This window comes from Glycine soja, chromosome 9 (genome assembly GCF_004193775.1).
Source record: "Glycine soja cultivar W05 chromosome 9, ASM419377v2, whole genome shotgun sequence".
In the NCBI taxonomy this organism is placed as follows: domain Eukaryota; kingdom Viridiplantae; phylum Streptophyta; class Magnoliopsida; order Fabales; family Fabaceae; genus Glycine; species Glycine soja.
In genome coordinates this window covers 8,062,268-8,073,039 of record NC_041010.1, presented here as the reverse complement: position 1 = coordinate 8,073,039, position 10,772 = coordinate 8,062,268, and the positions used below count along the sequence as shown (strand labels likewise).

The 10,772-nt window shown below is 30.2% G+C and overlaps 1 long non-coding RNA gene across 3 annotated transcripts; it reads left to right on the top strand.

Annotated features, from left to right (window-relative positions):
* Positions 1-222: 222 nt before the first annotated feature.
* On the top strand, positions 223-3,883 carry LOC114367424. 3 transcript variants are annotated; one of them, XR_003657191.1, is made up of 4 exons: positions 283-558; positions 3,037-3,122; positions 3,257-3,365; positions 3,469-3,883. It is a non-coding gene; the product is annotated as an uncharacterized LOC114367424 (long non-coding RNA). The 3 variants fall into 3 exon arrangements; XR_003657190.1 differs by lacking the exon at positions 3,257-3,365 and having other exon boundaries at positions 223-558; XR_003657189.1 differs by having other exon boundaries at positions 282-558; positions 3,037-3,365.
* The last annotated feature ends 6,889 nt before the right edge of the window (positions 3,884-10,772 follow it).

Genomic DNA, 10,772 nt, shown 5'->3' with positions numbered 1-10,772 from the left:
CATAATCTACTATAAACAAAAGACATGCATATGTCATGTTTCACTTCTTCGAATCTTGGTGGCAAGATACCCTGATGTGAGTATAAAGTTCATGTGATTCGATTGGTTCATCCTATGAGATGGTATCACTACAAGAAAAATCTTTATTACCGACATAATATTTTCCACGGGATTTAGTCCGTCGGATACATCATTTAAATTTTCGAAGGATTATATTCCGTCGAAAATATTTGAATCTCCGACGGAATTTTCCCTAGACATATTTTCTATCGGAAAATATAAATTATTGACGGAATTTATTCACGGTTAGGTTCGTCGGAAATTTAATATCTAAGGAATAAGCATCCGTCGGAATTTAAAATTATACCCAAACAAAAGGAAGCCAACCTTAGCCCTCTTTCATTCCCGTTTCGATCTGATATCAATTCTGCAGTCGCACTCAATGCACCTCCCGTGCCGCCGTTACTCACTGTCGTCTTGTCACCAATGTTGTTGCACAACGGCTTTGAGTCCACACCGCCAATATCGTTCCAATTTTCACTCCAATTTAGAAGTCAGGTTTTTTTCTACCTTGCTTTTCAGAATTTTGTTATGCATTGTTACATTTATTGTAGAAGTGCTGGCTTGGGGTAAGCCTTGGTGCAATGCCTTGGAGTTATTTATTAACTAGGTTTAAGAGCTTGTGGGCTTGTGAGAGTAATTTTTTGACGGAGAATCGACCATAGTCGTAAATGTTGCTGTTTTGGGGAGGGAGAACGAATTTGCAATAGGATGGATCTAGGGTGGATTCGCATGCAGTTCCCGGTGAGACAGAAGTGGTAGGATTAGTGAGTAATTAAGAAACAAAGCTTTGAAGCCATGTTGGTTTGACTGAGGAAAGAGTGAGTTATTGTGTTGATTTGTGAGTGTTGGTTGATTGTTAGCTGTGGTTTGAAAACCAGTTTCGTGAAGTTCAATTTATAGGCAAATGAGCCAACTTTTTAACGAGAGAGACACCTGGTTATCGATTTAATTATTCATTTACAAGTGCCAGTACATGTTTTGTTTTTGTGGTCCCATTCTATTTGAACATTCCGTGATAATATTCTCAATCACCATTTACTTCCATTCCACGTTTCTTTCACCACTATTATCATACATTGCTTTCTCTCCAACTTTGTAGCTCAACTTGTTGTTCAAATGTTGAAGTCATTGAAAGTGCCCCTTTGATGGGGTTCATGTATTTGACTCTCTCCAAACTCCCACAATAATGAGAGCCTTCTACAGTGGGCCATTCTTTACAATAGAAGTTCATACATGACAGTAGGAACCAAGGATAGCTAGTGGGAAATTGAACCACTTCCTTGCTCTATATATATATATATATATATATATATATATATATATATATAATGAACTAATTAATGGTTGTTCTATATATTGGCACGTGCACTTTTTATAACAGAAAATGAACTTACCCCATTACAAGTCTTATGAGAATGTCTATGGTTGTTTCATGGAAACGAGTTTATGGTGAATTCATACTAAAACAGGAAATTATGCAGAAGTTAAGAAAAATCTTGCAGCTTTGGATGAAAGTGTCTCTTTCTTTATTCCTCGTATCTATTATTAGAAATCTCCTTTTGCTAATAATGTGTTGTACCTTTTAGGAAGATGACTTTTCAGTTATGTCAGAGATGTTAATCAAATAAGCTAGTTATGGAATTTCTCAACATGTTGAAGTGTTTATATTTTAGATGGTATCAAATTTCTTTAGCTAGTGATCGAGTGTTCGATTTTTCTTCTGAAATTAAAATCAAATTTAAACATAAAGTTTCGGTAGTAGGTAGATTCTTACTTATTCTAATTCAAGAGGATATAGCTTTGACGTGATTTGACAATTTAGAAATACTAACTCAGTTATAAAGATTGTCTAAATACATCATATTATTAGGATTGTGGTTCTAGTGCAGATGCAGAAAAGATTTAAGGTTTATTCCATAATGAATAAAAGAGGACTTGGATTTATTTAGCTGAGGTGGTTGGTGGTTAGCATTTTAGGCAAATATTTCACATGATACAACAATATTTTACATGTGCTATCACTAATGTCACATGACGCATGCAGAGTTTTGAGTTGGAACACCGAGTGTAGACATATAAGATGTAGGGGTATATTTAAGGTTTTAAAAAATCAGACATATAAAATGAAAGCAAATGCACATTGTATCATTCTCACATCCATTACCTGTTTGGAAACACTTTTCATGAGATATAATCTCTTCTTTCAAAAGCTCTCCCAGGAAGCAGCAAAGGGGAGGGATGTGATTAATATTCAAAAGTAACTTAAATGAAACACCACTTGATATGAAATGTTTTTTGGGCTTGGTTATTTTTTAGGCCCACTTTATCTGTTTGTCTCTCTATTTGTGCTTTGAAATACACCAGAGTAGTTTAAAATATTCAGCATTTTAATAATTTTCAGGGTGAAGAAAACAAATTATTCTGGCCTGAACAATTGGAGTTTGTAAGGATGACATTTCCATATTTAGAAACTAACATTTCCATATTATGTACCGAACTTAGGTTAGCTGCAGCTCTACAAGTAACAGAACACTCTTGTTAAGTTAATGCTACTGAAATTTTCTAATGTCCTATACTATATCTTCTGATTGTGTGTTTATTTTATGCTTACTGCAATAGTAAAGTCTTTAAGACGAAAGTACAAGTATTATGTGGATTGGTAGAAAGAGCAATTAAGTGGACTAGTAGAAGTAACTTCGGTCTTGACTTTTGTAAGATATATTTGTATCAAAACAGCTACACCCTATGTATGAATGTATGAATATCAGATTTCAAGTTTCTCTTTTTTGAGAACTTCGTGAGTGCTGGACAGTCTCTTTTGAGAGCATTTTAAGATTTTCTGTTTTTTTTTTTTTTAAATCTCTTATGCCAACATGCATGAATATGTCCATCTTTGAATTTCATTTTCCCATGATCTATGGATGCCTTGGACATGGATTTACCATAACACATCATATCACATTGGTCTTTCAGGTAGTTTTTGATTATGATGACTTGGTGAAGATTCCTTACTTTAGGTCGGAAATAGAAAGCCTCACAGATGAGGCTATGCAGTTAAGGTATCTTGTTTGGTGTGGTTTTTCTTTTATTCTTACCAAATCATGAAATATACATCTTTGCTGTCATTCTTTTCCATCTTCTAATAAGTATGCATATACATTATTATATATCCCTTATATATTTGAAATCCAAGAGTGATGCTGGTGGTGAGGTGGTAAATCAGCCAGTGCATATGCCTTTGATTTTGCCTAAAGTTCCTGGTCGGTTCTACTATTATTTTGGAAAACCATTGGAAATGGAAGGTATGCTAAATTCATATTTAGTCATTTACAGCTCTGAATGTCCTTGAAAAATGTTGTTAAAAATAATTTTTCCTTCTTAAAATTAATGAGATATTTTTGACAGGGAGGAAACGAGAACTTAAAGACGACAGACAAAAATCTCATGAGTTATATTTACAAGTGAAATCTGAGGTTGAGAGATGCATTGCTTATTTAAAGGAGAAAAGAGAAAGCGACCCCTGCAGAGGTATAGGGCCTCGACTATTATACTAAGCTACACATGGTTTTGGTTCTGAAGTTCCAACATTTGAAATTTGATTGTTTTGCACACACACACAAAAAAGATAATTTTCTAATTGGTTCTGAACGGGCCTTTGCATTCCCTAGGTTAGAGGTAAAATATGAATATTGCCAGTAGTTTCAGAATTATTTTTAGGCCGAAAAGGCACGATTTCTGATAGAAACATTGTACAATTTTACCTAGTTTAAATCAATAAGAGATAAAATGCAAATAATAGATTATTGGGGAAGGAGAACAACTACTGATGTTATATTTAAAAGGGATTTTCTTTTTTGTGTGCATAACACATGATAAGAAGTTCTAGGGTGTATCAAATTCCACTCACTGCAACTGAAAAATATCAAAATTTGGCATATAGGTCTACGATTGAAAGTATCTCTAAGAACCGAGAAGTTTTTGGCAGCGTAATTTTTCTTGCGTGCCTTCGTAGCATGTCCATGGGAATGTCACTTGTACTTGTAAAATAGAAAAATATTAGAGGGTTAGAACTTTTTAGAAGAATGAATATTAATTTGTTTAATTGTTTCTTGACAAGTGAGTGGTTCTTTGTTAATTAATTTAACTACTTTGCATTCCCTTTTTTTTGTAGTGAGCCTAATCATACGAAGTTACCAACTTGGCAATTTACCATAAAGCATTTTGATTTAAAATTAAATTTTTATATATGTCAAATTATATATTTTAGATATATCAATTATTTGAATTTATATTGCAATAAAAAAAATTATATTGCATTGTGTTTTTCTTTTACATTTATTTTCAATTTAACTTAATGATGTATTTTACTCTTTGTTTTGGATTTATGAATTTGAACATTTCATCAATTACATGTATGTGTTAATTCAAATTTTGACGTTAAATAATATAAATGCAAACAATAATTGTTAAATTATCGATGGTAAATGATAAAATAAAAAAACAAATGATATAAACCATTGTTTATAAAATAGCATTTTCGATGGAAATATTTGTCGGAAATTTCCAACGTATAGTTAAAATCTGTTGGTTAAAATTTCCTACGACCATTTTTCTGACGGATTTTGGTCCATCGAAAATCCGTCGGAAATTTTGACTTAGCGATAGATTTTTGAGGTTTCTGACAGATTTTGATCATTGAAAATACACTTTTTTTTTAGTGTATATCTAGAAATATAATTCGAATTGGTGCTGAAGGCCTAAATGAAGGTAGTCTAAACACAATTGACAATGATAGAGGTATCAAGCTTGTTTTCTACAACAATTATAAATAGTGACTAGTCATGGATAACATAATTTAACAATAACTAATCAGTTATGTGTAAAAGTCACTCACAACACTTTGAGTGGTAGTTGGAGTTGGAGCTAAAGCACTTTCACCATTAGAAGTTGGAGTACTTTCAAAATTAGTAGGAGATTGTTCAACTTGTGGAGCAGATTGAGAGCAGTTAATTTCATCTTACAAATACGTGACATCTAACATAAATAATTTGTAAGCAACAATAAAAATAATTAATCAAATTTTAAAAAATATGTCACTGGTGTTGTTGTGGTTGCATTTGAGTTACAATATTTATTAAATTACTTATGCTTATTAATCAATATGATGTTTATTATTATGTTTGTTCTAACTTATGTTTGCTTCTCTTTTTTATGTGTTTATTATAATGCTATGCTTGTAACGATAAAAAAAAGAGGAGGAGAATGAAGATTACATTATATTTTACCTTTAAATGAAACGAAATTTGAGATCAGACAAATTAGTCTAATAGAAATGTACTAATATTTTGGTAAAAAAAAAATTATTGACATTTTGGTTCAATGGAAAATTACTAAAATTTTGATTCATTGGTAACTTAGTGATATTTTGGTCAAATGGAAACATATTGACATTTTGGTCCAAAAAAAAAAATTATTGACATTTTGATCCAATGGACAAATTCTGACAGTTTGATTCAATGATAACTTCCTGACATTTTAGTCTAATGATAACTTGCTGACATATTGGTCCAAACTATTCAACAACTATGTTGGCAATCATTTTTGTGATATTTTCTTCTCTCTGTGTCACATAAGTTCTTTTATTAACGGTAATAGACGAAAGTTAATGGATGGATGAATTTGTCATACTTTTTTCATTTTCGGGGACTAAAATTTGAATTTTTATCTTTCGAGAATGAATTTGTCAACATTCTACACATTCAGGGACGAAAATAAATATTTATCTTTTTAAAAATTTTAGAATCAAATTAAATCATTTAAAATTAAAGAATCAAATAAAACTTTAAAAATAATTTAGGGTTGAAAATAATAATTTAGCTTAAAAACAATTAGTGTAATATTTTTTTTATTAATACATTATAACCATAGGCACATGATATGCCAAAAAAAGAAGACAAAGAACATATCAAAACTTTAAACTAACTCTTAAAAAACTACCCAATAACATAATAGCAATTGGACCTCGCAAAACAATCAGGTATCAAAATAATAACTCAATAACTCCATGTGAATCCCAAAGCACCCGAGTCACCAAATAGATTTAATTTATTAAGGACATTTATATTCTCCGTTGTGGGTGGTCATATTCGCATAGCATGGACAATCTTCATAATAATCAGATGTACCTGAAGGCACACAATTACACCTTTGATAACACGTCCCACATGCTCTTACATAGATTTGGCCTTCACTGTAACTGACATCTCCAATTACATTCAACACCACAATCTACATTAATTACATTAAAATAATGAACCAACTTCAATTAATAATTTCAAATTAAAAAAAATAGTTTATTGTTCAATAAAATTTTATTGCTGAGAAACGAAGGAATTAAATAAATCTTAGATTAATTAATCCTTCAAATTATATGAGTCCAATATTTTATTTCTCATATTTTAAGTATACTTTGTTAAATTCTAGTTTTTATAAAGTAACAATAGGATAAAGTGTGTGGCAAGGAAGGATAAAGTAAAAAAGAATTAGAGTTTAATGCATATTTATTGATATTAGAATTTTTTACACATCAGAAATTATTATGATAAATATGATTTTTAGAATAATTATTTTAAAATATGATATTTTTTTATTGCGTGAAAGTACATAGATTATATTTTCAGAAAACTAAATGAATAAAATTTTGTAAACTAAGAGACTAATAAAAAAAATTTAAATTTTCATTTTATTGAAATATCGAATCTATACAATATCAAACATTAATCTTTTTATTGAAATATCTGATCTATATAGTACCAATCTCTAGAGCTGGAACTTGGTTCGTTCGCCAAGGTCATAGTTGCCTGATATTTAAAGAAAAATACATCAATACTTTATTTTGAAGTCTGACTAGTGAAAAAAAAAAAATGAGGTTGTCACAATTTAAAAATATAATTAGAATTTGTGCGTAACGTGAAAAAAATAAAACAATAAATTAACAAAAAATGAAACCATTGCATTTGATTCCACGAGATTTAGGATGACTGAAAAGTGAGGATTGAACCTAGCAGAGCCTTGGAGATGCCCATGGTTTGAAGGTGTGAGTTTTGTTTATTGCACTAGACCCGAAAGGCTTTGGGACTTATAGCGGTGAAGAGAGAAATTTTATTGTATTTATAGCTTGCATGGAAGAATTCAATTTAATCAAATAGATAGATGTTGTTGACTATTTTTTATTTTAATTAAAGAGATAAATGGTATTGACTATTTTATTTGTAGCTCCCATGGAAGAAATTTTACTCAGTTAAAGAGGTCAAATGGATTATATAATATTTTAAATATTATTAAATATTTTTAAGACAATATACATATTCAAATAAGTATATGTACATTTGTTGTATTTTATTTTGAAGAAATAATAATATTTTATAACTGTTTGAGAAAAAATTTATGTGAAAAAGAAATGTAATTATTTGTCAAAATTTATGTTAACACAAATGAGTTAAAATTGCTCCATTAATATAGAAAAAATAACCAAGAAAATTTATCTCAGTTGGTTAATCAATATGTATGAACTATGATAAATTCTCTCATATCGGAGTTTAACTCCTTCCTTTTAATAAAAAAATATAAGATTAATTAAGTTTTAATTCCCTCTACTTTTTCATATTAAATTTTTAGTCCCTCTAATTTTCCCCATTTTTAGTCTATCATTTGTTTTTATTACTCAAAACTAGTGTAGGTTTTTGCCTATTTTTAATCCTTTGTTTATTTTATATTTGGGACATGTAGTGGTGAAGAAACAAATGTTGTTGTATTTATAGGTTGCATGAAAGAATTCAATTTAATGAAAGAGATAATATTATTGACTATTGTATTTGTAGCTAGCCTGGAAAAATTATACTCAATTAAGTAGGCCAAATGATTTATATTATAATTTAAATATTATTAATATTTTTGAGACTATATATATATATATATATTTAAATAAGCATATGAATCTTATTTTGGAGAAATAATAATAATTTTTTTAACCTTTTGAGAAAACTTTTATGCGAGTAGGTATAAATAAAATAATAGTAATAATTAAATAATACATAAAATAGTATCAAAGAAATATAACAAAATCCAAATCAAACTTTTATTATAAATTTTCTAATACTTATATTCAATTTGTACGTATAAAAAAGGTCGAAATCAAACATTTCAATATAATAAATACTAGACTCTAATTTTTACAATACACAACATAGCTATTAAAAAAAATACAATACAATATTCATTAATAAAAACAAGTTCAAGTCTTGATTAAAAAAGAAAATGAAAAATACCTTAGCTTGATTTTGTTTTCTTTTTAAAAAAAATCAAAACTCCTTATTATGTATTAAGATTTTTCAACGGAATTGTTTCGAACTATTTTTTTGTTTTGTCGATTTTAGGCCAGATTTTAATGGTTTTCTAGTTCTTTAATCAATTTTTCTCGAGGTCATATTTGTAGTTTGTTTAGGCCAAACACTAAACTGATTCATTATCTTTCCAATTGAACCCATTTTTTCTTTTAAAAAAATCATAACTATATTGTATTATCCTTAGTTGTGTGTACTCATTTGCATAGCAGATCCAATGATAAATGAGGTTTAAAACAAATTTTGAGAGAATTTTATTTAATTTTGAACAAGAGAGTTAGATATTGAGCCTTTTTTATTTTATGAAACAGCTGAGTTCACCTTATTTTACACAAACACAATATAAGGTCCAAATTGAGTATTACAATGTGTCATGGATCCATCTTACAATGTTCTGGAAAGAAAGATTAATCATAATATTAGGATTGAAGGTAGGTGGATCAAATTGGCAGCTTCTTAATCATAATTTGTGGACACCTATTTTGCCCTCCTGCTTTGTGGCTTTCTCCTGCTAGAAAAAGCCGGCCACCAATTGCAGTTGCTGCCAGAACTCAGGAAGTTTTAGCAACCAACCTGAGATCTGATGATTCATCAGCTTCACTAAGTGTAGGTTCAGTTGTCACCATTGTTCCTCATGTTTTCCCTTTTGAGGAGAGGTAACTACTAACTCCATGACCATTAAGAGGACTCTTGCTTTTTGAGATAAATGTTTTGTGCAATTATGCTATTCTGTTCTTTACATCTTTGTGACATTTCAGCTGTCACATTCAATTGATCTTTAGAAGGATAAGATACATGTAAAAAAGAGCTAAATGACCTGGGCTGCAGCCAGCCTGAATTTATATATCAAGTTTTCTTTTGTGAGTAGAAAGTACAAGTTGCAAAAAAAGTTAATCTTAATTTGGTTATCTAGTCACTCTGGTCGTCTTAATTAACTTAATCCAGCAAAACTTTCAACGTACCTTCATACCTTATTTTTATTTGTTCATTCTACAGTTGACTAATCAAATTGAGATTTGAGAATCAATAAATGAGTTCACCTTAAAAGATTACTGTCAATATGTCATGTCTTTATCTTATAAACTATTTTAAATTTGATATGTTCATGGAAAATCATTTGGGAATATTACTCGTTTATCTTATGAAATAGTGGATATTTGATTACATGAGTGGTTGCATTTATTTATCTACATTATTTGTTAAGCATTAGGAAGCCATAATTGAAGAAAAGCGATTAAAATTAACTTTGAAAAGTGAGAACTATTGTCAATGAGAGTATTATTGTCAATGTGATTGAATTGGATTTGTTTCTTAAGAAAAGTAGAGTGATTGAATTGTATTTGATTGCGACTTGTCATTTCATTTGTCTTGTATGTAACACATGATATAGTCTACTACTGATTATAGAAAGTACTCAATCAGTTGTTTTATCCCTGAAATAGAGTTGAGATGTTTCATGAATTTATCAAGATGGATAAAGCATCCCGAAAAATGGCTGGTGAAATTTCTGAACCTGGTTCACGAGCCATTGAGATAGTAGTACGTCAGGACCATATTGTTGAAGATGGATTTTGGCAATTAAATTCGCTTGGGATCCATCCATGTATCATTTGTCAGTGAATGTGGTCTTCTTGAGGCTGGCCTGGACTATGGTGGATTGTCTAAAGAGTTTCTGACTGACATATCAAAAGCAACATTTTCTCCTGAGTAAGTTTGACAAGCTATTTTGTACTTTCTTGCTTTTGTTTCTTGGTTATCTTTCAGGACCTTTTCCCAAACCTCGACTTCAACAGACTTCTAATTCCAATTGCATCTACTAGATATTTGGAGAATGGTCTTCAAATGATTGAATTCCTTGGAAGAGTAGTGGGTAAAGATCTATATGAAGGAATATTACTTGATTACTCTTTCTCCCATGTTTTTGTAGAAAAGCTATTGGGACGATATAACTTTCTTGATGAATTATCAACACTTGATCCAGACCTTATGTATGTCAAGGTAAACCCATGAGACAAATCCATGTTGTTTTCCATCTCATTCTTATAAATATTTTTCCAAAATTAATCAGGATTCAGGACCATTCAAAATGACTCACATCGTTTTATATTAGGATCCATGTTTTTTGAATTTTGACTTGGTTTGATGCTGGCTTGACACCTAAAATTTTTCTCCTTCTATAGACAGCCTGGTTCATTTGCAATCCTACTTAGGCATAACTAATATTGTATATGTGAATATTGCTCAAAAGAGTCCATGTCTTGCTGGGTAGGCGTAGTAATCGGATGCTATATATGCTATTTGTGCAGA